This window comes from Humulus lupulus, chromosome 1, assembly GCF_963169125.1.
Source record: "Humulus lupulus chromosome 1, drHumLupu1.1, whole genome shotgun sequence".
Classification (NCBI taxonomy): Eukaryota; Viridiplantae; Streptophyta; class Magnoliopsida; order Rosales; family Cannabaceae; genus Humulus; species Humulus lupulus.
Window position 1 is genome coordinate 34,032,945 of NC_084793.1, and position 23,300 is coordinate 34,056,244.

Consider the following 23,300-nt stretch of genomic DNA (forward strand, 5'->3'; position numbering starts at 1 on the left):
ACCAATAGGTTGGTCAAGCGTATGATGCGCTCCTGGTTAAGCATAACGATAACAACCAGCGCTCAGTGCGCTATTTCCACCTTTGACTGATAAGTCAATGCTTTACGACCAGCGGTCAACGCTATTGTCATCCTTGACTGATAAGTCAAGCCTTTCTCAATTAGATAATGCACACCAACATATATCATACATCAAATATCCAAATACAAAGCTTTCAACATGCTTAATCAATAAACACAAGAATAATCATAATCATGCACATTCTCAGGCATTCATGCCCTATTCATGTTCATGTTCAACAATTTAGGCCAAGCCATGATCACACGTATCACATATCGGGTGTAGTTTTCTTACCTTTAGTTCAAGCACAGGTTACCAATGAATGACCCTCGAGTACGATCCCAGTTCCGAGCCTCTAGTGATAACCTAGTCATAACCATAATATATAATCTCGTCAATAACAAGTAAACACAGGCTTCTGGATCAAGTCCTAGCCTCCAGGATGTCGAATTCTACTAAATTTCAAAATACTCCTTGACCCACCCCAAGTCAAGTATTGGTCCCATTGTGACTTTCCCACTAGCTTGTTCCTTACGATCGCCTCGTGCCGAGTAACCCAAATATATCCACATAATGATGTGGTCTCACACATATATCACATCTATGCCAAATATACCCATAACGGGCCAAATTACGAAAATTTCCCTTTTTAATAAAAAATGGGACCACATGCATATTTAATACACCTAAACATGCATATCAAGTCATATTATAATATAACTCACATAATCACATAATGATACACATATATATCACATAATTTCCATAATTTTCCATCCTGGCCCCCTAATCAAGGCCCTAAGCCTTATTAGGTAATTTGGGACGTTACAATTATCCCCTCCTTACAAGAATTTCGTCCTCGAAATTTTACCTGAACAACTTGGGATATAGATCCCGCATATCTTATTCCAGTTCCCAGGTTGCTCCCTCGACCTTACTGTTTCTGTATAATACCTTAACCAAAGGTATAGTTTTGTTCCTCAGAATCTTATCCTTTCTGTCTCATTTCATGGACTGGCTATTCCTCATAGGAGAGATCTGCCTCCAGTTCTAGACCCTCATAACTCAACACATGAGTCTCATCTAATACATGTTTCCTCAACATGGAATTATGAAATACATTGTGTATGGCCGACAATGTCGAAGGTAAGGCTAATCTATAGGCCACCTGACCAATCCTCTCCACATCTCAAACAGTCCTACAAATCTAGGGCTCAACTTGCCCTTATCTCCTCACTCATTTCCATGGTGAGACTCTAAGGAAGACATAGTCTTACATTTGGAACTTCATGTTCCTGCATTTTAGATCAACGTAATTTTTTGTCTATTCTGAGAAGCGAGAATCCGAGCTCTAATCTTTTTAATAGCTTCAGTGGTCCTCTGAACTACCTCAGGACCCAAATACTTTCTCTCACCCATCTCATCTCTGTGAATGGGCGATCTATACTTCCTACCATACGACATCACATAAGGTGACACTCCAATAATCAACTGGTAGCTATCATTATAGGAAGACTCTATTAGAGGCAAATATTCATTCCAGGACCCTTCAAAGTCCAATACACATGCTCTCAGCATTTCCTCTAATATATGGATAATCTTCTCTGATTTACCATCAACCTGAGGATAATACGCTGTACTGAACTTCAACTATATACTCATCACCTTCTATAAGCTTTCCCAAAACTTGGAAGTAATAATAGGGTCCCTATCGGATAAGATAGACCTCGAATTCCATGAAGGTGTACTATCTCTCTCACATAGAGATTTGCATACTGGTCAACTATATTATTCAGCCTCATCGATAAAAGTTTGTGAATCATACTAGCCTACTATCCTAGGCAATCCCACCACGATATCCATCATGATGTCCTCTTACTTCCACTATGGAGTACCCAAAGGTTGTAACGACCTTACTGGTTTTGGATACTCTGTTTGGACCTACTAACAGGTCAGGCACTTTGTCATGTACTCCGCTACGTCCCTATTCATCCTAGGCCACCAATAATAAGCTTTCAGATCTTGGTACATCTTCATGGTGCCTGGATGTAGAGAATAAGGGGGTACTATGAGATTCATCTGGATTCTCTCATCTAATCCCAGTGTCCATTAGAATACAAATCCGATCTTTATACCTCAATAAATTCATGCCTGACATTGTATAGTCCTTAGCTATTATAGCGAAGACATCCCCTCCAATCCTTCCCATTTGTGGGTCACTCAACTAGTTTCCTTTGATCTTCTCTAAAAAAAGAAACTGAAGCATAATGTTGGCCAACTGTCCCACCAGTAACTCTATTCCATCTCTGGTCATGTCCTTCAACTAACATGATGCATAGGCAATCACCTTTTAAATTCCTGGAAGATGTTCTCACAATTATATGACCATGCAAACTTCTGATTTTGCGTGTCAACTTTGTCAACGATATAGCAATCCTTGAGAACTCTTCCACAAAATGCATGTAATACCTTGCCAATCCAAGGTAACTCTTGTTCTCTAAGGCGTTCCTTGGCCTTCGCCAATCTCTAACTGAGAGTATACCAAAATATCGTCGATAAAGGCAATCACAAACCAATCCTGGTAATCTTTGAACACCTTGTTTGTAACGCCCTGCTAATTAGGGTCCGTTACCAAGTGTGTTTAAAATCAGTGCTGAACTTGCTAAACAAGTCATTTGGACAAAACATGCGCTTAAGCCACTAAAGGTTTAGGAATTTAAATTTTGGTCAAGTCATAAACATTTTCATTGAATAAAAAACTTTGTTCTTTACATGGGATCCCAAAAACACAAGTTTAAAAGTTGGTTACAACACCAAGGTTACATAATGAGCTGACCTAGGCGGCAAAATTTGGGTTAAACCCTAGATTCCTTGAGTTTCTTGGACGTGGTGGTCAAGCAGACTGCATATGTACATGTCCCTGCTATTGCTCTCAAACTCATGGCTAGCCAAGGTTCTCCTTACCTTTACCTTCACCACAAAACACTCGTGAGCCAAAAGACTCAGCAAGAAAACATATTCAACAATTCACGGAGTAATACATCACACTAGCAGTAATAACAGAATCTAGCATAAACATTATACAAATCAGCAACCATAGAGTTGCATAAGTGCGTGTCGCACTCCTGTTCAATTTTTTTGGCATTCGAGCCAGTCAGGTGCTTGGCTCACCTCTAAGGTGGCCAAGCCATAGTGGCCTGCACTCCACGTGTGTAATGCCAATCTCAGCTCATAAGCCGAGTCCTACAAGTCCTCCACTTATGAGTCGAGCCTCACATACCCCCGACTTGTAAGTCGAAGCTTAAACACCCTCGACTTATAAGTCGAGCCCCTCAAATCATATATGCCTTCGACTATTAAGTCGATCATTAACTAGATACTACAACGAATCCCTAGATTATAAACCGAGCCCAATAATCATATCAGACAATCACGTAACCCATTTATCATATATATATATACAGATACAATGTATTATAATACATTTAAACAACATACATAGGCATAATAATAATCATGCGCATTCACAGGCCTAACGCCTAAATCAAAATTATACTCAGCATTCAGGTCGAGCCCCAATCATGTATATCATATTCTGGGTGCAATTTTCTTACCTTCAGTCCAAGCGCAAGCTACCAATAAACGACTCTTGAGTACGATCCCTGATCCGAGCCCCTAGCGTTGACCTAGTAACAACCATAATAAAGAATCCCATCAACGATGAATGAATAAAGGCTTCTAGACCGAGTCCTAGCCTCCAGGACATCGAATTCCACTAAACACGGCAGTAGGATCGATCCCAAGCCCTTAAGGTTGAGTTCCCGCACTCAAAACCCTCTCGGGGTCCAAAACCCCCTTAAGCACCACGGCCCGCCCCATTCAGAGGCTCAGCCTCCCCAATTCACAAGACATGCGCCGCGCCCCAGCCTAAGAGGGGCCGCAGCGCGCCCTCGCAACAGAGCCCTCCTTGGCTCCTTTGGTTCAAGAGGGTCGCGGCATGCCAAGAGCAGGGTCGCAGCCTGACCCCTTCGAACCCAAAATTTATGGGTTTTTCCTTTAGCTAAACCTAACTAAATTGAACCCAATCATACTCAAAACTTCAATTCAATCCCCATAACCAGTTTAACACTTTTCCAGTAACAAAACCTAGCTAACTACTTGATTAAAACTCATCAAAAACCCAAAATTCACTCTCCAAACTCTCACACATGCAAATACTAAAGCTTCCAACAAAACCACAGAATTATCATGAAGAAATTTGAATTCAAGCCCTTACCTCTGAGATGAAATGACCCTTGAACTAATCCCCAAGTATCACAAGCTTAACCCTTCAATTTCCTAAGCTTGGTTCCTCCAATTCCTCAAAATTGTCAAGCTACCAAGAAGAGGGAAAGAGAGCTACAGGAGAGAGAAAGTTGTTATGTTTTCTTTTTACTCTATTTAAGCTTTCCCTCAGCTGAAGAAACATATAGTTTAAGTCTCTAACTAGGCACAAATGACCTAAATGCCCCTAGGCCAAATCAATCTCCTCAAAGCCCTTCAAAGGCAATTCCGTCAATTGCCACTTCCAGTGAATCCCCGAGTGTTCCTCTAAATCCCCAACTATCTCAAAATAATACTAATTTAATCTCCCATTACCCAATAAAACCCGATAACGTACTAAATTACCAAAATACCCTTGTGCTCACCCCGAGCCGGGTATTTTACTCGTTATGAATTTTTTGCTAACTTGTTCACCAGGATCGCCTTGTGTCGAGTAACCCAAATATATCCATATAATAATGTGGTCTCAATCACACAAACGCATATTTACAATTATACCCTCAGTGGGTCAAATTACTAAAATGCCATTCTTATAAGAAATGGGCCCATACGCATATTTAACATTTCTAACATGCAAGCATAATTATATTATAATATAATTCACATAATGACATGCTCATACTATATTAGCACATAATTAAAAAAATTATTGCCTCCTGGCCCCCTAATCTAGGCATTAAGCCATATTAGGGAATTTGAGATGTTACAACGATCCCCTCCTTACAGGAATTTCGTCATCGAAATTTTACCTGAACAGCGCGGGATATTCGTCCCACATGGTTGATTCCAATTCCCAAGTCGCTTCTTTTACCTTGCTGTTCCTCCATAATACCTTCACTAAAGGTATGGTTTTATTCCTCAGGACCTTGTCCTTTCTGTCTAATATCTGGATGGGCTGCTCTTCAAAGGAAAAATCTGTCTGCAGCTCCAGATCTTCATAACTTAGTACACGAGTCTCATCAGATACATACTTCCGCAACATTGAAATATGAAACACTTTGTGCACGGCCAAAAATGCCGGAGGTAATGCCAACCTATAAGCCACCTGACCGATCCTTTCTAGGATCTCAAAAGGTCCTACGAACCTAGGGCTCAGCTTGCCCTTTTTCCCAAATCTCTTCACCCCCTTGAGTGGTGAAACTCTAAGGAAGACATAGTCTCCCACCTGGAACTCCACGTTCCTGCGCTTCATATTCGCATAACTTCTTTGTCTACTTTGTGATGCAAGCATCTGAGCTCTAATCATTTCAATGACTTCATTGGTCCTTTGAACTGCCTCAAGACCCAAATATATGCGCTCACCCAACTCATCCCAGTGAATAGGTGATCTGCACTTCCTACCATACAACATCTCATAAGGAGCCACTCCTATGGTCGCCTGGTAGTTGTTGTTGTAGGAAAACTCTATCAGGGGTAAATATTTACTCCAATACCCCTCAAAGTCCAGTACACATGCTCTCAGCATGTCCTCCAGTATCTGGATAGTCTTCTCAAATTGACCATCAGTCTGAGGATGATAGGCTGTACTAAACTTTAGATGCGTATCCATTGCTCTCTGTAAACTTCCCCAAAACTTGGAAGTAAATGTGGGGTCTCGATCCGACACAATCGACCTCGGGGCTCCATGAAGACGTACTATCTCTTTTACATAGAGATATGTGTACTGATCAATGGTATAAGTCATCTTCACCGGTAGAAAGTGAGCCAATTTGGTATATCTGTCTACAATCACCCATACCGAATCGTGCTGACCTACCGTCTTGGGAAATCCCACCACAAAGTCCATTGCGATGTCTTCCCATTTCAATTCTGGAATATCTAAGGGTTGTAGAAGTTCTACTGGTCTCTGATGTTCAGCTTTGATCTGCCGACATGTTAGACACTTGGCTACATACTCTGTTACATCACCCTTCATCCTCGGCCACCAATACAAAGTTCTCAGATCTTGGTACATCTTCGTGGTGCTGGGATGCAAGGAATACAGAGTGGTATGAGATTCATCCATAATCTCCTGTCTAATAACAACATCCATCAGAACACAAATCCGAGCCTTATATCTTAGCAGACCTATATCTGATATTGTATAGTCCCTAGCCGCTCCAGCTAGGACATCCTCTCTAATCTTCACCAACTGTGGCTCTTGTAATTGACTCTCCTTTATCCTTTCTAGGAAAGTAGACTGTAGGGTAATGTTGGCTAACTAGCCCACTACTAACTCAATCCCTGCTATGGTCATATCCTCTGCTAACTTCTTGGATATCTGCCTCACACTGTACAACTGCCCTGGACTTCTCCGACTTAGGGCATCTGCCACCACGTTGGCTTTCCCTGGATGATAAAGGATATCATAATCATAATCCTTCACTAGTTCTAACCAACACCTCTGTCTCATATTTAAATCCTTCTATGTAAAGAAGTACTTGAGGCTCTTGTGGTTTGTATATATCTCACACTTCTCTCCATAAAGGTAATGCCTCCATACCTTTAATGGAAAGACCACCGCTGCCAACTCTAGATCATGGGTTGGATATCTCTGCTCATAATATTTCAACTGATGTGACGCATAAGCAATTACTTTCTTTGTCTGCATAAGGACACAACCTAACCCTTGTCTCGAAGCATCACAATGAACCTTGAACTTCTCCTGATCTGTTGGAAGACTCAGGACTGGGGCGGTGATCAAACACTACTTTAACTCCTGAAAGTTGTTCTCGCATCTGTCCGACCACATAAACTTCTAATTCTTACATGTCAGTTCTGTCAGTGGGGTCGTTATTCTTGAGAATCCTTCCACAAACTTCCTATAATAGCCTACCAATCCAAGGAAGCTTTTAATCTCGGAGGCATTCCTTGGCCTTGGCCAATTCCTAACAGCCTCAATCTTAGCTGGGTCTACCTTCATCCCATTTCTACTAACAATATGACCCAAGAATTTCACCTATGGTAACCAAAATTCACACTTTTTAAACTTTGCAAATAACTTGTGCTCTCCCAGTCTCTGCAAGACCAATCTGAGGTGTTGCTTATGCTCTTCCTCTGACTGTCAATAAACCAAAATATCATCGATGAAGATGATCACAAATCGGTCCAGATGGTCCTTAAAAACTTTGTTTATTAAGCCCATGAAAGTTTTCGGGGTATTAGTCAAACCAAACGACATAACGAGAAATTCATAGTGCCCATATTTGGTACGAAAAGTTGTCTTTGGTATGTCTTCCTCCTTAATCCTCAACTGGTGATAACCAGATCGAAGATCTATCTTCGAAAATACCATTTTACTTTGCAGTTGGTCAAATAAGTCATTTATCCTTGGTAGAGGATACTTATTCTTAATGGTCAACTTATTCAGTTCTCTATAGTCTATGCACATCCTTAGAGAACCGACCTTCTTTATCACAAATAACACTGGCGCACCCCATGGCGAGAAACTGGGTTTGATAAAACCCAGATCTGACAACTCATGTAACTGTACCTTGAGTTCCCTCAACTCTGTTGGGGCAATTCTGTAAGGTTCCCTAGACACCGGCTCTGTTACTGGTGCCAGTTCAATAACAAACTTGATCTCCCTGTGTGGCGGCAACCCTGGTAAATCCTCTAGGAAGACATCTAGGAACTCACAGAACAACCTAGTCTCTTCTGGTCCCACTGGCACGACCTGAGCGGTATCCACCACACTGGCTAGAAACCCTATGAAACCTCCATGCAGTAGATATCTAGCCCTCAATGTTGAAATCATAGGCACTCGAGGTCCATGCACAGTGCTAACGAATACGAAGGGTTCCTTACCCTCAAGTTCAAAGGTTACCATCTTCTTCTTACAATCAATGGTTGCCCCATATCTGGTTAACTAGTCCATTCCCAAAATCATATCAAAGTCAGTCATAACTAACCTTATTAAGTCGACCGACAACTCTCTGCCGCCCACAATCACTTGCAAGGATCTAACCCATCTCCTGGAAACCACTAACTCCTCAGTGGGTAGTAACATCTCGAACCCCACAGCATAATACTCACTGGGTCTACACAGTCTATCAATAATCCTACTAGAAACATAAGATTGTGTAGCATCAGAATCAATCAACACAATATAAGATATGCCAGCACTAGAAAGCTGACCTGTGACCACTGAGGGCCTAACCTCAGCCTCAGCTTGTGTCAATGCAAATACTCGAGCTGGAGTCGAGCTGTCTATCTTCTTAGGTTCATTTTTCTTCATTCTTAGGCAGTTTTTCTTGAGATGCCCCACAATCCCACATAAAAAGCAGGCCTTCGCCCGACAATCTCCCAGATGACATCTCCTACATCTGACACACTCTGGATATGTCTTCCAGTTCTCATTGCTACCCTGGCGGCTAGTCTGTACACCCTGTGGCCTCCTATTAGGTCTAGGAGCCCAAACAGTATCTGGGGTCTTCCTTTTTTTGTCACTGGGGCCTCTGCCCCTACCTGATCCTGTAAAGGGAGGTCCCGTCCTCCTCATATCCCTTCTGGCTGCATTCTCACGCTAGATCTTGTTCTCAACACCCTCTGTAGTACGGGTTCTCTCTACCACCTGAGCATATGTCACCACTCCAGATACTGTAGTAATTCTGACATCTCGGGCTATCATAGGTTGTAGCCCCTGAAGGAATATGTCCTTCCTTGTCCCATCAGTGGGCACCAAGTCTGCAGTGAACTTGGCTAGTCTGTCGAATTTCAAAGCATATTCGGTCACCGACATATTCCCTTGTAACAATCTACTAAATTCCTATGCCTTTACAACTCTAATGGCCTCATTATAATATTTCTCATTAAAGAGGGTTCTGAATTCCTCCCAATTCATTGTGGTTACATCCTTAGTCTGGGCCACCACCTCCCACCAGATTTAGGCATCCTCCCGAAACATATACATGGCACATGCCACTCTCTCATTGCCCACCACCCTCATAAAATCCAATATGGATGTAATCATAGCCATCCACTATTCTGCCTTAAGTGGATCTGCACTACCCTCGAAAACCGAAGGGTGTTGTTTCCTGAACCGTTCGTACACTAACTCCCAACAGTTCTCCAATTCTGTCTGCTGCTGTACGACCAGTACTAGAAAAACAAATGGGGCCCCTAACGCAGTGTTCTCAGCCAGAATCTGTTGTTGCCTCAACTGGTGAATCTCTTCATCCTATCTCTGCAGCCTAGCTTGCATATCTGCAAGCATCTATTGCCAGTTTTCAGGGACTGGCGGAGGGTTCTGACCCTGGTCATTACTTCCGACCTGATTATCAGCACCGGCTGGATCATTAGATTGGCCTGGAAGCATACTTCCAAGTCTATCTGTAATCAATGACTCGACTTATCAAGCAGTAAAAACAATATCTGATACTAACCCATGGTTCAACATCGATCGAATAAGCATCCACATGCATTGACAATGCTAATAAGCATCCCAGTAATTCATACATAAAAATCATGCTTATAAGCAGAGAAATTCTTGATCATATTTGAACAAGATGATGATAAGCACATTCTTGGCATGCAAACACATAACATAATGATATTAAACATTTCCAATACTCAAGAGCAAGAAGAATGCTAATAAGCATTTTCTTTCAACATATAACGGTGCTGATAAGCATCCCCTATCATACACACACATACCACAGCGCTAATAAGCATTTCTGACACTCAACATCAATACTAATGCTAATAAGAAATTCTACAACATTTATGAGTGTCTATCATGCTAATAAGCTCCTCCTCAACCTACATACAACAGTCAAGAGCCAGACCCTATCATAATAGCTCATGCTTCTTATTTAAACTAGCAGGTAAGGTATATACAATTCATTTAAAAAAAATACACACATAATTATATTAATAGTTACCCAACCCTGAGTCGAGCTTGTCTTTAGCAGTTAGAGTACATGCCCAGTCCATCATCAGGAACCCTTAAACCTTGGCAGCTCTGATACCAAGTTGTAACGCCCTGCTAATTAGGGTCCATTACCAAGTGTGTTTAAATTCAGTGTTGAACTTGCTAAACAAGTCATTTGGACTAAACATGTGCTTAAGCCACTAAAGGTTTAGGTATTTAAATTTTGGTCAAGTCATAAACATTTTTATTGAATAAAAAACTTTGTTTTTTTTTTACATGGGATCCCAAAAACACAAGTTTAAAAGTTGGTTACAACACCAAGGTTACATAATGAGCCGACCTAGGCGGCAAAATTTGGGTTAAACCCTAGATTCCTTGAGTTTCTTGGACGTGGTGGTCAAGCAGACTGCATATGTACATGTCCCTGCTATTGCTCTCAAACTCATGGCTAGCCAAGGTTCTCCTTACCTTTACCTTCACCACAAAACACTCGTGAGCCAAAAGACTCAGCAAGAAAACATATTCAACAATTCATGGAGTAATACATCACACTAGCAGTAATAACTGATTCTAGCATAAACATTATACAAATCAACAACGATAGAGTTGCACAAGTGCATGTTGCACTCCCTTTCAATTTTTTTGGCATCCGAGCCAGTCAGGTGCTTGGCTTACCCCCAAGGTGGCCCAGCCATAATGGCCTGCACTCCACGTGCGTAATGCCAATCTCAGCTCATAAGCCGAGTCCTATAAGTCCTCGACTTATGAGTCGAGCCTCACATACCCCCAACTTGTAAGTCGAAGCTTAAAGACCCTCGACTTATAAGTCAAGCTTCGGAGATCCTAGACTTATAAGTCAATCCCCTCAAATCAGATGTGCCCCCGACTAATAAGTCGATCGTTAACTAGATACTACAACAAAATCCCTGGTTTATAAACCGAGTCCCCTAGTCATAGCAGACAATCTCGTAACCCATTTATCATATATATATAAACAGATAAAATGTATTATAATACATTTAAACATCATACATAGGAATAATCATAATCATGCGCATTCACAGGCCTAACACCTAAATCAAAATTATACTCAGCATTTGGGCCGAGCCTCAATCATGTATATCATATTCTAGGTGCAGTTTTCTTACCTTCGGTCCAAGCACAAGCTACCAATAAATGACTCTTGAGTACGATCCCTGATCCGAGCCCCTAGCGTTGACATAGTCACAACCATAATAAAGAATCACATCAACGACGAATGAGTAAAGGCTTCCGGACTGAGTCCTAGCCTCCGAGACATCGAATTCCACTAAACACGGTAGTAGGATCGATCCCGAGCCCTTAAGGTGGAGTTCCCGCATTCAAAACCCTTTCGAGGTAAAAAAATCCCCCTAAGTGCTGCGACCCCAAGCCCTTGCGACATGACCTGCCCCAATCAGAGGCTCAGCCTCCCCAATTCACCAAACACACGTCGCAGCCCTGCCTAAGAGGCACCGTGGCTCGCCCCTCGCGACAGAGCCCTCCTTGGCACCTTTGGTTCAAGAAAGCCGCGGCACGCCAAGAACAAGGCCACGGCCTGACCCCTTCAAACCAAGAATTTCTGGGTTTTTCCTTTTGCTGAACCCAACTAAATTGAACCCAATCACACTCAAAACTTCAATTCAATCCCCATAACTAGTTTAACACTTTTCTAGTAACAAAACCTAGCTAACTACTTGTTTAAAACTCATCAAAAATCCAAAATTCACTCTCTAAACTCTCACACATGCAAATACTAAAGCTTCCAACAAAACCACAGAATTATCATGAAGAAATTCGAATTCAAGCCCTTACCTCTGAGATGAAATGACCCTTGAGCTAATCCCCAAGTCTCACAAGCTTAACCCTTCAATTTCCTAAGCTTGGTTCCTTCAATTCCTCAAAATTCTCAAGCTACCAAGAAGTGGGAGAGAGAGTTACAGGAGAGAGAAAGTTGTTTTGTTTTCTAATTACTCTGTTTAAGCTTTCCCTCAGCTGAAGAAACATACAGTTTAAGTCTCTAACTAGGCACAAATGACCTAAATGCCCCTAGGCCAAATCAATCTCCCCAAAGCCCTTCTAGGGAAATTTCGTCAATTGCCACTTCCTGTGAATCCCCGAGTGTTCCTCTAAATCCCCAACTATCTCAAAATAATACTAATTTAATATATTCCATTATTCGATAAAACTCGATAACGTACTAAATTACCAAAATACCCCTGTGCTCACCCCGAGCCGGGTATTTTACCCTGTTGTGAATTTTCCACAAACTTGCTCACCAGGATCGCCTCACGCCGAGTAACCCAAATATATCCAAATAATAATGTGGTCTCAATCACACATACGCATATTTACAATTATACCCTCAGCGGGTCAAATTACTAAAATGCCATTCTTATAAGAAACGGGCCCATATGCATATTTAACATTTCTAACATGCAAGCATAATTATATTATAATATAATTCACATAATGACATGCTCATACTATATTAGCACATAATTAAAACAATTATTGCCTCCCAGCCCCCTAATCTAGGCACTAAGCCATATTTGGGAATTTGGGATGTTACACTGTTCATCTATCCATAAGTGCTACCGGGGCATTAAACAATACAGAAGACATGACTAAACTCATAATACCCATAACTGGTACGAAAAGCAGTCTTCTGCATATCTTTCTCTCTGATCCTTAGCTGGTAATAACCAGATCAAAGATCCATCATGGAGAATATCGTTTAACTCAATAATTGAACCTTTAGTTCCTGCAGCTCTGTTGAAGTCGTTCAATACGGTGCCCTAGACACTGGTTCCGTCCCTAGCACCAACATAACCACAATTCTATCTTTTTTGTGTAGAGGTAACCCTGGCAGATCCTCTAGAAACACATCCAGAAACTCACAGGCTAATCCAGTCCGTCCTGGTCCCATTGGCACGACCTAAGTGGTATCCACCACCCTAGCTAAGAATCCTATGCATCCCTCCTGCCACTACTGAGGAACCAGCCTCAGTCTCAATCTCTGACTCTGACTCTGACTGCATCAGAGCGAACACTCGAGCTGGAGTCGAGTTGTCCGCCCCCTTAGGTTCATCCTTCCTTAGCCCTGGGCAATCCCTCTTGAGGTGCCCAACCATCCCACATAATAAATATGCCTTTGCTCGGCATTCCCCCCGATGGCGCCACTTGCACTGAGTGCATTTTGGGTAGAGTTTCCAATCCCCGTTCTCGCTCTGATGGCCTATTTAAGCACTTTGGAACCCATTTCTAGTCCAGAGGTACCAAATACATTGATAACTTTTTCTTTTCTGAGCACTGGGGCCTCCTCCCCTGCCTGGTCCAATAAACAGAGGTAACACTGCCTGAGCTCCACGCTCAACGACACTCTCCCTCCATATCTTATTTCCTGTACCCTCAACAACAAGGCCCCTTCTTAACACCTGAGCAAAGGTAGAGATATCATGAACTGGGGCGATTCTAACACCTTGAGCTATTCTAGAATTCAATCCCTAGATAAATCGTTCTTTCCGAGCCACATTTGTTGGTACCTGATAACCGAGTTTTAGGCTCGTTTATGGTCCTAGTTTTTAGGCTATTTTTCATTAGTTAGGATTATTTTATTTCAGAATTATGTTCGTTTGTTCTTGTTTCAGGGTGATTAATGTTAAGTGATGCAAATATTGAAAAGGAGCGAAAGTGGAATGAAATCGAGACGGATTTGTGAATTCTGTTGGTTCTGTAAGTAGCGCTACAGCGCCACTAAGGGAGCGTCGTAGCGCTAGGAAGGAATTTTGAAGAAGATCGGCACTGACTTTAGCGCTACAGCGCTACAGCGCTTGGACGCAGTTTTCAGAAAGTTGGTTCCTTACTTTAGCGCTACAGCGCTGGTGCCCAGATTTCCCCCATTTCATCTCTGAGTTTAGCGCTACAGCGCTACAAGGGTAGCGCTACAGCGCTGGTTTCGCGATTTTTGATATATCTGGTTATTTTTTATGGGCAATTCAGTCTTTTCCAGAGGGAATTTTTAGTAGGGATTCTTGGGAAACATATATGCGACTGAGACAAGGCGGAAGGGGATAACGACGGTTGGAGTAAGAACACCATATTGGAGGATTGATTGCTGGGTTTTTCATCTTTTTCTTTGAATTTTCATGTTTGTAATTGAACTATCATATGGCTAGAATGAATATCATAGGCTAAATTCTCTTTTAGGGCTTTTATGTGAATCTTTTGGAAACCCTTGTTATGGTTTAATGCAAAATTGATATTCTTCTTCATCTTTTTCAATTCCTTGCAATCTGTGTTTTGTGTGCGATTATTGATTGATCACCTCTAATTGCTATTTTATGAATCAAATTGAAATCTGAAAAGTGAAATTTGATATGCTTTGATTGTTTGGATGCAAATTTAATTTAGAACGAAAGTATCTAGATTATTTGCCTATTTTTCTGAGTTGCGTGGTTAATGCCTTCTACATGATTTAACTTACCATAGAAATATAGGAAGTTGTCATTTAGATTGAATTTTATAAATCTTGACCAGATTATGAATTGTTTTTGCAACTTATTCTTGAATAGGGAGAAGGGGATATAAATTATTGCATTAGGAAATAAAAGGGTGGAAAATAGAGGATCATAATTGTCCTAAATTCATTTTCTCTGTTATTTTCTGTTTAAATTTTCATTGTGCTTCTTAGTATTTTTCGTTGTTTGAAATCTCTGAAATCGTTCAATCAAATAGAATTAAAAGATTGGTTGATTGGTAATTGATAAATCAGTCCTTGAGGACGATACTTGGTTTTTACCATTTTATTACGAACTGCGACTGTGTGCACTTGCATAGCATATAAATTTCGCAACAAGTTTTTGGCGCTGTTGTCGGGGACTGAAAATAATTATCAATATCAGTCTAATTAATTTTTATTCTAATTTGATTTTAATTTCTCTTGTTTCTAATCTGTTTAGTTGCTTACTTTGTCTATCTCAGGTGACTTTTGGTATATGCGTGGCAGAAAAGGAAAAGACACACTTGTTCCTCTGAATCGTGAGATTGAAAAGTCTTGCAAGCAACTCAGAAAGAACAAGAGGGAGGCCCAGAAATCTGTGAAGATGGCACAGAATGAAGGGGATGGCAGGAATGTTCTAATTCCTGGAGTTGTACAAGGGGGTCAGGCTCAGAACAATGCTGAGAGGAGCCTGAGAGATTATGTACTGCCCACTCTGACGGGAGTACAAAATAGTATATGCCCACCAGCTGTAGAGGCCAACAACTTCGAAATCAAGCCTGCTATTCTACAAATGGTGCAGTCCTCTGTGCAATTCAATGGGTTGCCTTCTGAAGATCCTCACACCCATTTGTCCAATTTTCTGGAGTTGTGTGGAACCTTCAGATATAATGGGGTGAGTGATGACGCTATCAAGCTTAGGCTTTTCCCATTCTCTCTGAGGGACAGAGCTAAAAGCTGGCTGAATTTGCTGCAGCCAAATTCTATTGTCACCTGGCAAGATCTAGCTCAGAAATTTTTGTCTAAATTCTTCCCTCCGTCCAAAGCTGCTAAATTGAGGGGGAGAGATCAATAACTTTTGCCAGAATGAAGGAGAGTCACTATATGAAGCTTGGGAACGGTTTAAGGAACTCCTGAGAAGATGTCCTCATCATGGCATTGAACAGTGGATGCTAGTACATAATTTCTACAATGGTTTATGTCCTACAACCAGAACCATTATTGATGCTGCAGCAGGTGGCACTTTTATGAGCAAGAGTGCACTTGGTGCTTATGAGCTGCTAGAGGACATGGCCACAAACAATCATCAGTGGTCTGAGGAAAGATCATTAGGAGTTAGAAAGGTAGCTGGGGTGCATGAGCTGGATGCAATCACTGCTCTAACAGCGCAAGTTGCCTCTCTAACAAAGCAGTTACAACAGAGCAGTGTATCTGCTAATGCGGTTCAGATGGAAGTGAGGTGTGAAATGTGTGGTGGTGCTCATTCTGTCGATCAGTGCCCTATCTGTATGAATAATAACACCCCAATGGATCATGCTCAAGTTCAAGCGGTGGGAAACTTTCAAAGGCCACTCAATAACCCATTCTCCAATACCTACAATCCTGGGTGGCAAAATCATCCCAATTTTTCGTGGAAGAATAATCAAGGCCAACAACCTCAGTTTCAGGGCCAATTTCAGAATAACATGCCTCAGCCACCTATGCATCAAGCTTCGTCATCACAACAGCCTAGGCCTCAACAATCAATGCCTCAACCTGAGAGGCCTAATGAACTGCAAGCTGCCTTGTTGACTCTCACTAATACTCAGACTCAATTTATGACTGAGACCAGATCCTCTATTCGAAACCTTTAGACACAGGTTGGGCAGTTGGCCAATATGCTCAATAACAGACCTCAGGGCAATTTACCCAGTAATACTGAAGTCAGCCCCAAGGAGCAAGTTCAGGCAGTTACTCTGAGGAGTGGGAAGCAAACTGAGCAGCCTAGACCTCCACAGGCACTGGTTCAGAATAAAGAGACGGGTGAACTGTCTGATTTAGAAAGGGTTACTGAAGACCACCAGCAGTCAGAAAAGAGTCCGCCAGTTGTTATTGAGCAGCCAGTTAGAGTTCCATACCCTCAGAGGCTTAGAAAGACTACACTTGATAAACATTTTTCTAAGTTTCTTGAGGTGTTTAAAAAGCTGCACATAAACCCTTAACATTGGCATGCTCTGATACCAAGTTGTAACGCCCTACTACTCAGAGACCGTTACACTATGTATTTTAAATAGTGCTAAACTCGCTAAACAAGTCATTTGGCCATAATCGTGTAACTAAACGTGATTAAAAGATTAGGGTTAAATTTTTTGGTTAAAGATACAATCATTTCACTAAAACGTTTACTTTATACATGGGATCCCAAAATACATTTAAAAGGTTAACTACAATGAAAAAGTTACAGCCTGCTGACCTAAGCAGCAAAATAGAGTTTGACCCTAGTTCCTCTTTAAACCCTCGGCCCTGGTGGTCAAGCAGCCACATATGTACACATCGTGACCTATGCTCTCCAACTCAAGGATGGTCAAACTTTCTTTTCCCCTTACCTGCACCATAAAGCACCGGTGAGCCAAGGCTCAGAAAAAAACTTAAATGTGCTCATAAGCAGTAAATAACTTGTTACCAAATCATAATAAGCACGCCTAGCAGTAATAACCCTACTCATGCATGCATACCATCCATATAAATGACTATAGCATCATATTTTCCAATAACCCAAGATAAATGATCAATGCATCATATCGGGGCTCAGTGCCCAAAATACTAGGGTTATGCTAGTATGATTATGGAATCATACTAGGGTTAAATTCTCTAGGATATGGGGCTAATGAGTCACCCTGGGGCCCTTTGCCCTATCCTCTGTATAACCAACCTTGGGACTGGCCCAACGTACCTGGCGCTCTAGTTTTCTCATGACCAATAGGTCAGTCAAGCGTATGATGCGCTCCTGGTTAGACATAACCATATCGACCAGCGCTCAACACGCTATTGCCGTCCTTGACTCATAATTCAATGCTTTTTGACTAGCACTCAGTGTGCTAAGGTTGTCCTTGACTCATAAGTCAATGCTTTACGACCAGCACTCAGCGTGCTAAGGTCGTCCTTGACCACAAGTCAATGCTTTGCAACTAGCACTCAGCGTGCTAAGGTCATCCTTGACTAATAAGTCAGTGCTTTACGACAAGCACCCAGCGTCCTAAGGTCGTCCTTGACTAATAAGACAATGCTGGGGCCCAGCCCTAGGACATGGGACTAATAAGTCACCCCGAGACCTATTGCCCTATCCTCTGTATAAACAGCCTTGGAGCTGTCCTAGCGTACTTTAGCGTTGAGTTTTCCACGACTAGTAGGTCGGTCAAGCGTATGATGCGCTCCTGGTTAAGCATAACCATAACAACCATCGCTCAGCACGCCCTTGACTGATAAGTCAATGCTTTACGACTAGCACCCAACACTATTGTCGTCCTTGACTGATAAGTCAATGCTCTATGATTAGTGCCCAAAAATACACATTTATTGATTTTAATAGTCAAAATAAATTAAGTTTTAATTAATATTTTCATGGAATTAATATGATTTAATTTATAGATGAAAATATTTAATTTTAATTTAGTTTTTTTTATTTTGTAGGATTTAATTGGTATTTTGGCACTAGGAAACAAAGAAAATAAAGAAAGAAGAAAGAAACAAAGAAAATTGAAGAAACAAAGAAAATGTGGCATTTTTTAAAGAAGAAAGCCCAAATAGCAGCCCAGGCTCGCATCCTCTCCAGCTCCTGGTGCTTTCCAGCCCGCCAGGTGTCATCCTTGTAGCCCACCACTCGTCGCTCAGGTGCTGCCTCCAGCACGCTCCATCTGTCCACACTCCCAGCAGCCCCGCACTCCAGCAACCCATCCTCGACCCGCGAGCGACTCGCGCCCGAGCTCCTTCCCCTTAGCTTTTGAGTGTCCAGGTGGCGTGTTTTGATTTGCTGCGCTTGGTCAAAAGTCCAGCTGCCACCAGCCACCCATCAGCCCATTTTCTTGTAATAAAGAGGAAATAATCAATGTAATTATTATAGGATTACAATCTTAGATGGAAATAAATCAAATCATACGACCAGCCTGGTCGTATCTAATAGTTAAGCTTGACGAAGCGATGTGTAGCTGGTCGATAACCGAACAGCACAGCCTTATTTCAATTCTGTCACGTGTCATCCACGTGTGAGAAATACCTGCCACATCATAAGCAGTCATTTTTGGGTAAAATTTTCCCCCAAGTTTACTTTACTGCGACCAGCATAAAGTAAACTTAGGTGTCTGACCTTTCGTATGCCTCAAAAAACTTGTCAGAGCCGTCATGCCTCTTCGAAAAAAACAACCAATCATGTCCAATCAGGTCTTTTCGGCTTTTCAAAAACTTGTCTGATGGCTATTACAGTTCCCCATACTTTGAAAAAAGGTAATCTCATGATTACTTCTTTTATGGTATCTCCATCACTATAAATAATACCCCGAATTCATATTTTTACTTTTTACTTTTCACTTTCCTTCTGTTTTTTCAAGAACTCCGAAGAACTTCGACTGTTTGAGCCAAGAAAATCTCAAAAAATCCTGTTGCTAATCTAAGGAACCTCCGTTTAGACGCTCAAAGCTTTTGTTTTCATACTCCACCTTTCATCCAAGTAAGTTTTATGAACCTTTCAGTTGTTTGAGTTTCCATGCAAAGTTGTTTTTTATTCGTTTCGTATCTGAGTTCTTGACTGAAACTATCTTGGGGTAAATGGTATGTTGATCGATGCTTGATAAGGTAGTGAAATAACACTTCATAGGAGTTAGGAGTCAGTTTGGTAGTCGAGATTGTAGATTTAGGGCGTAAAATCGAAGTAAAAATTTGATTTTTAAGCTAGTTGAAAAATTGGGTTTTTCTCGCCCTCTCGGAGTCGAAAAAGTTTTCTCTGAAAAACTTTTTGCTTCCGCCTTTTAATCTGTTTCTCAAATTTCTCATAGGAAACTTCGTGTTTTTGCTAGAATGCTGCTAGTCATATAAAAGCCTAACTTTTATACGCGAGCAATGTTATTCTCACTTTCAACACAAGTCTTTAGACTCCAAGTTCTCATCTCCCTTTTTCTGTTCGTAGATTTTGATTCAAGATCCGTGGGGAGATGAGAGACCAATTTATGATGACCTGCTCGCTCAACTGCTCGTGGACGTAGAGCAGCCATTGTTACTTATTCCGGACATCCTTTTTTCTCGAACTCCACCTAACAGACCTCATTCAAACCTTTCAGCCATGGGTAGAGTAAAATCCACTGCCCAGAAAAAGAAAACATCTAAGCCTTCTGAACACCAGCCTGCTCCACATGTAGAAATTTCCTCGACCAGCGATAGAGCTGAGAGTATGTAACGACCCAAATTTGCTAATAAGGCTTAAGGGCCTTGATTAGTGTGCCTGGAGGGCATAATGGGAATTATGTGTGATTTTAATGAGTAAGATGCATGATTATGATTTAAAGCATGTTATATGACTACTTGAATATTTGAGATGCATGGCTATGTGTATTAGTATGCATGTAGGCCCTGATTAGGTTGGAAGGGCATAATTGTAAATTTGGCCATTATGGGCATAATTGCTTTGATATATGTGCTAACTGTCGATACCACATTATTATGTGGATATATCTGCGATCTGTGACTCGAGACGATCCTAGTGAGCAAAGTAGCGAAAAAGTCATGGCGGGAATTTATACCTGGCTCGAGGTGAGCCTAGGGGTATAAATAGGAATTTACTAAGTATATTGGAGTCTATTTTTAACATCGAGGAACATAATTGGAGATTCGTTAGGTATCGGGAATTAAGCGGGAAATATTGGAGACACTCGAGGAGTTAGCGGGAATTGGGTAAAATGACTAAAATGCCCCTAAGTGGATTAAAGGATTTAGACTTAATAGGGAGGGCATTGAGGTCATTTGGCTAGCAAGGGATAGATATGCTGAGGCTTTATGTTAGTGGGGATTGTAGAAAGTAGTAGAAATCTGGAAAGAAAATAAGGAAAAGAAAGAAAAAGGAAAGGGAGAAAACAGAGAGTTCCTAAGGTCGGTTTATGCATTTTTCCATTAGTTTCCTGAGAATTTTGGAGCAAAGTTCAGGAAGGAGAGCTGGGTTAGGTTGAGCATCAAGGATTCTAAGCTAGGTTTGAGGAGTTGGCAGAAGTTTAGTAAGAACTCACCAACACTTGAGGTAAAATTTTGTAAGTCTCTTCAGTTCTAGTTTTGGTTCTTAACCAAGTTATCTAAGCTGTGTTGATGGGGAATTCTAGGGAAGTTGGAACCAAGGGTTGAGGAAAAGCAATCCAAGGAGGTCTAGAGACAACTTGAGGTCGAATTTCCATCAAAGGTATAAATTATAAGCCTCTAACTCTGATGTTTTGACTAGTTTTGCTGAGTTTCTGAGCTTAGGGACAGCTATGGTGAATTTTGGGATTAGAGATGCATGTGATTAGGTTTTGAGTATTTGGGGTGCTTGGGATGAGTGGAGTATGTTCATAAGGATATTTTTGAGTTTGGTAAAGGTTTGGAGAAGTTTTGGCTGAGGTTGGTTCGAGGAAATCGTAGGAAGGGAAAACTGGTGTTGGTCTGTCTGTGACTAGCGCTACAGCGCTAGCCTTTGGGAATTGTAGCGCTAGGCCATGCATGCTGAGGGGATTTTGCATCTATTTTTAGCGTTGTAGTGCCCTCCCATGAGCGCTGTAGCGCTACCCTGTCTTCTGAAGGGGATTTTAGGGTTGTTTGCAAGGGTTTTTGACCAAGGGTTTGGGGTTTGGTTCCACCACCTTGTATGGTGGAACTAGGACTTCCCGGGGGCTCGGGATTAGCCCCAAGGCTAGGTTTTGGACTTGAGGTTTGATGATGACTTTGGTCTATGGTTGTGTTTAGGTGAGCGCTAGGGTTCGAGAGGGATCGTGCTCAAGGAGTCAAGTGATCAAAGCTAGCAAATCGAAAGGTAAGAGAACTGCACCTGGTAATATGTTTGTGATGGGACTAAGTGATCCCGATATTTGTATCGTGTCAATGATGGTATTATGCCATGGGACATGTGAAAGCGGCCTAAGAGTGTCGTACACAATATTTACGCACAGGGCGCGGCTTGGCCACTGGTAGCCGAGGACAGCTTAATATTCACTGAACTCGGTTTAAGCGGGCTGGAGTTAGTGGGATAACAGAGGGAGTAGCCTGAGGGCGTTAGCCCTAGTTATCATTTGTGAACTGTTATATGATATGAGTTAATATGTTAGTATGCTGAACACTTGATTATACTATGTGATTATATGGTTGAGAATATGTGATGCAATATGAGATATTGATTTGTCTGTTGATTGCTTATGCTCTGTTGTTGTGTTTTCTTGCTGGGCCTTGGTTCACGGGTGCTTCGTGGTGCAGGTAAAGGCAAAGGCAAGCTGGACCAATCCTGAGGTGGAGAGCTGCGAGGTTGAATGTACATAGACAGTTGTTCAATCGCCATGGTCGAGGAGTGGATCAGGACAAGAATTGCCTAACTGTCTGTTTTGCCTTAATATGGCTTGAGATTGTATCTAAACCTTATGTCTTTTGTAAACGATCTTAAAACTTAATATTTTTTGGATCCCGAGTAATAGGAAATGTTTCTTAATGAAAATGTGGCTTTTGAGACCAAAACATTTTAACCCTAGTGCCTTTATAGCTTCAATAACACGCTTTTGATTAAATGACTTGATTAGTGAGTCTAGCACTTTACAAACACACAGTGTAACGGTCTTGGCTATCCAGGGCATTACAGAGTACTCCCGAGCCTGGAATCCAAGCTCAAGCCCAACTCCGAAGTGCCACTCGTCCGGATGTCGAATAGTACGTGGCCCTCCTAGTCGAGTAATGATTAGGATGATCGCCAATTATATCAAGAAGTACGGGCTTCCTTTGGTGACGCTAGTCCGACCTACCAGAGACCAAAGGGTGAATCTGCCTGGAGGCGCGTATAGTGCCTGGTCGAGATATCATATCGAGGCAGGAGCGATCCTGCCTCTCCATCCTTTTTTCTAAGGAGTGGCCAATTATTTTGGGGTCGCTCCTTTTATAATCACCCCAAATTGATATAGAATGCTCTCTGCACTCTATATCCTTTATAGTCATAAGAGGTGGTCGGTCCCCACGCCACACGAGGTCAACTACCTATTCGACCTAAAATCTAACCCCAACCAAGAAAACAGGGGGTTCTTCCATTTCTGCCACCAGGAAATGGGTCGCACTTTCCTAACTGACACCACTTTTATTTCGAACTTGGGGAAGTACCATCTGGAGTACTTTTGGACTGCCGATATGGTCGCGAACAACTTGGCCTTTACACAAGGAGGTAAAGTCTTTGCACCCCTGGTCGTATATATATATATATTTTTTTAGTCTTCCTGCATTTCCCTTAGAAATTTAGTGTATTTCAGGCCCCTGGTTGCACCAGCCCCCACTCCAGACATGGAGGTCCGATCAGCCCTCCTGGCC

General features: G+C 41.8%; 1 non-coding gene across 1 annotated transcript; it reads right to left on the bottom strand.

Annotated features, from left to right (window-relative positions):
- Window positions 1-15,804: 15,804 nt before the first annotated feature.
- On the bottom strand, window positions 15,805-15,912 carry LOC133813758 (small nucleolar RNA R71). The gene has a single exon (XR_009884757.1). It is a non-coding gene; the product is annotated as a small nucleolar RNA R71 (small nucleolar RNA).
- Window positions 15,913-23,300: the final 7,388 nt, after the last annotated feature.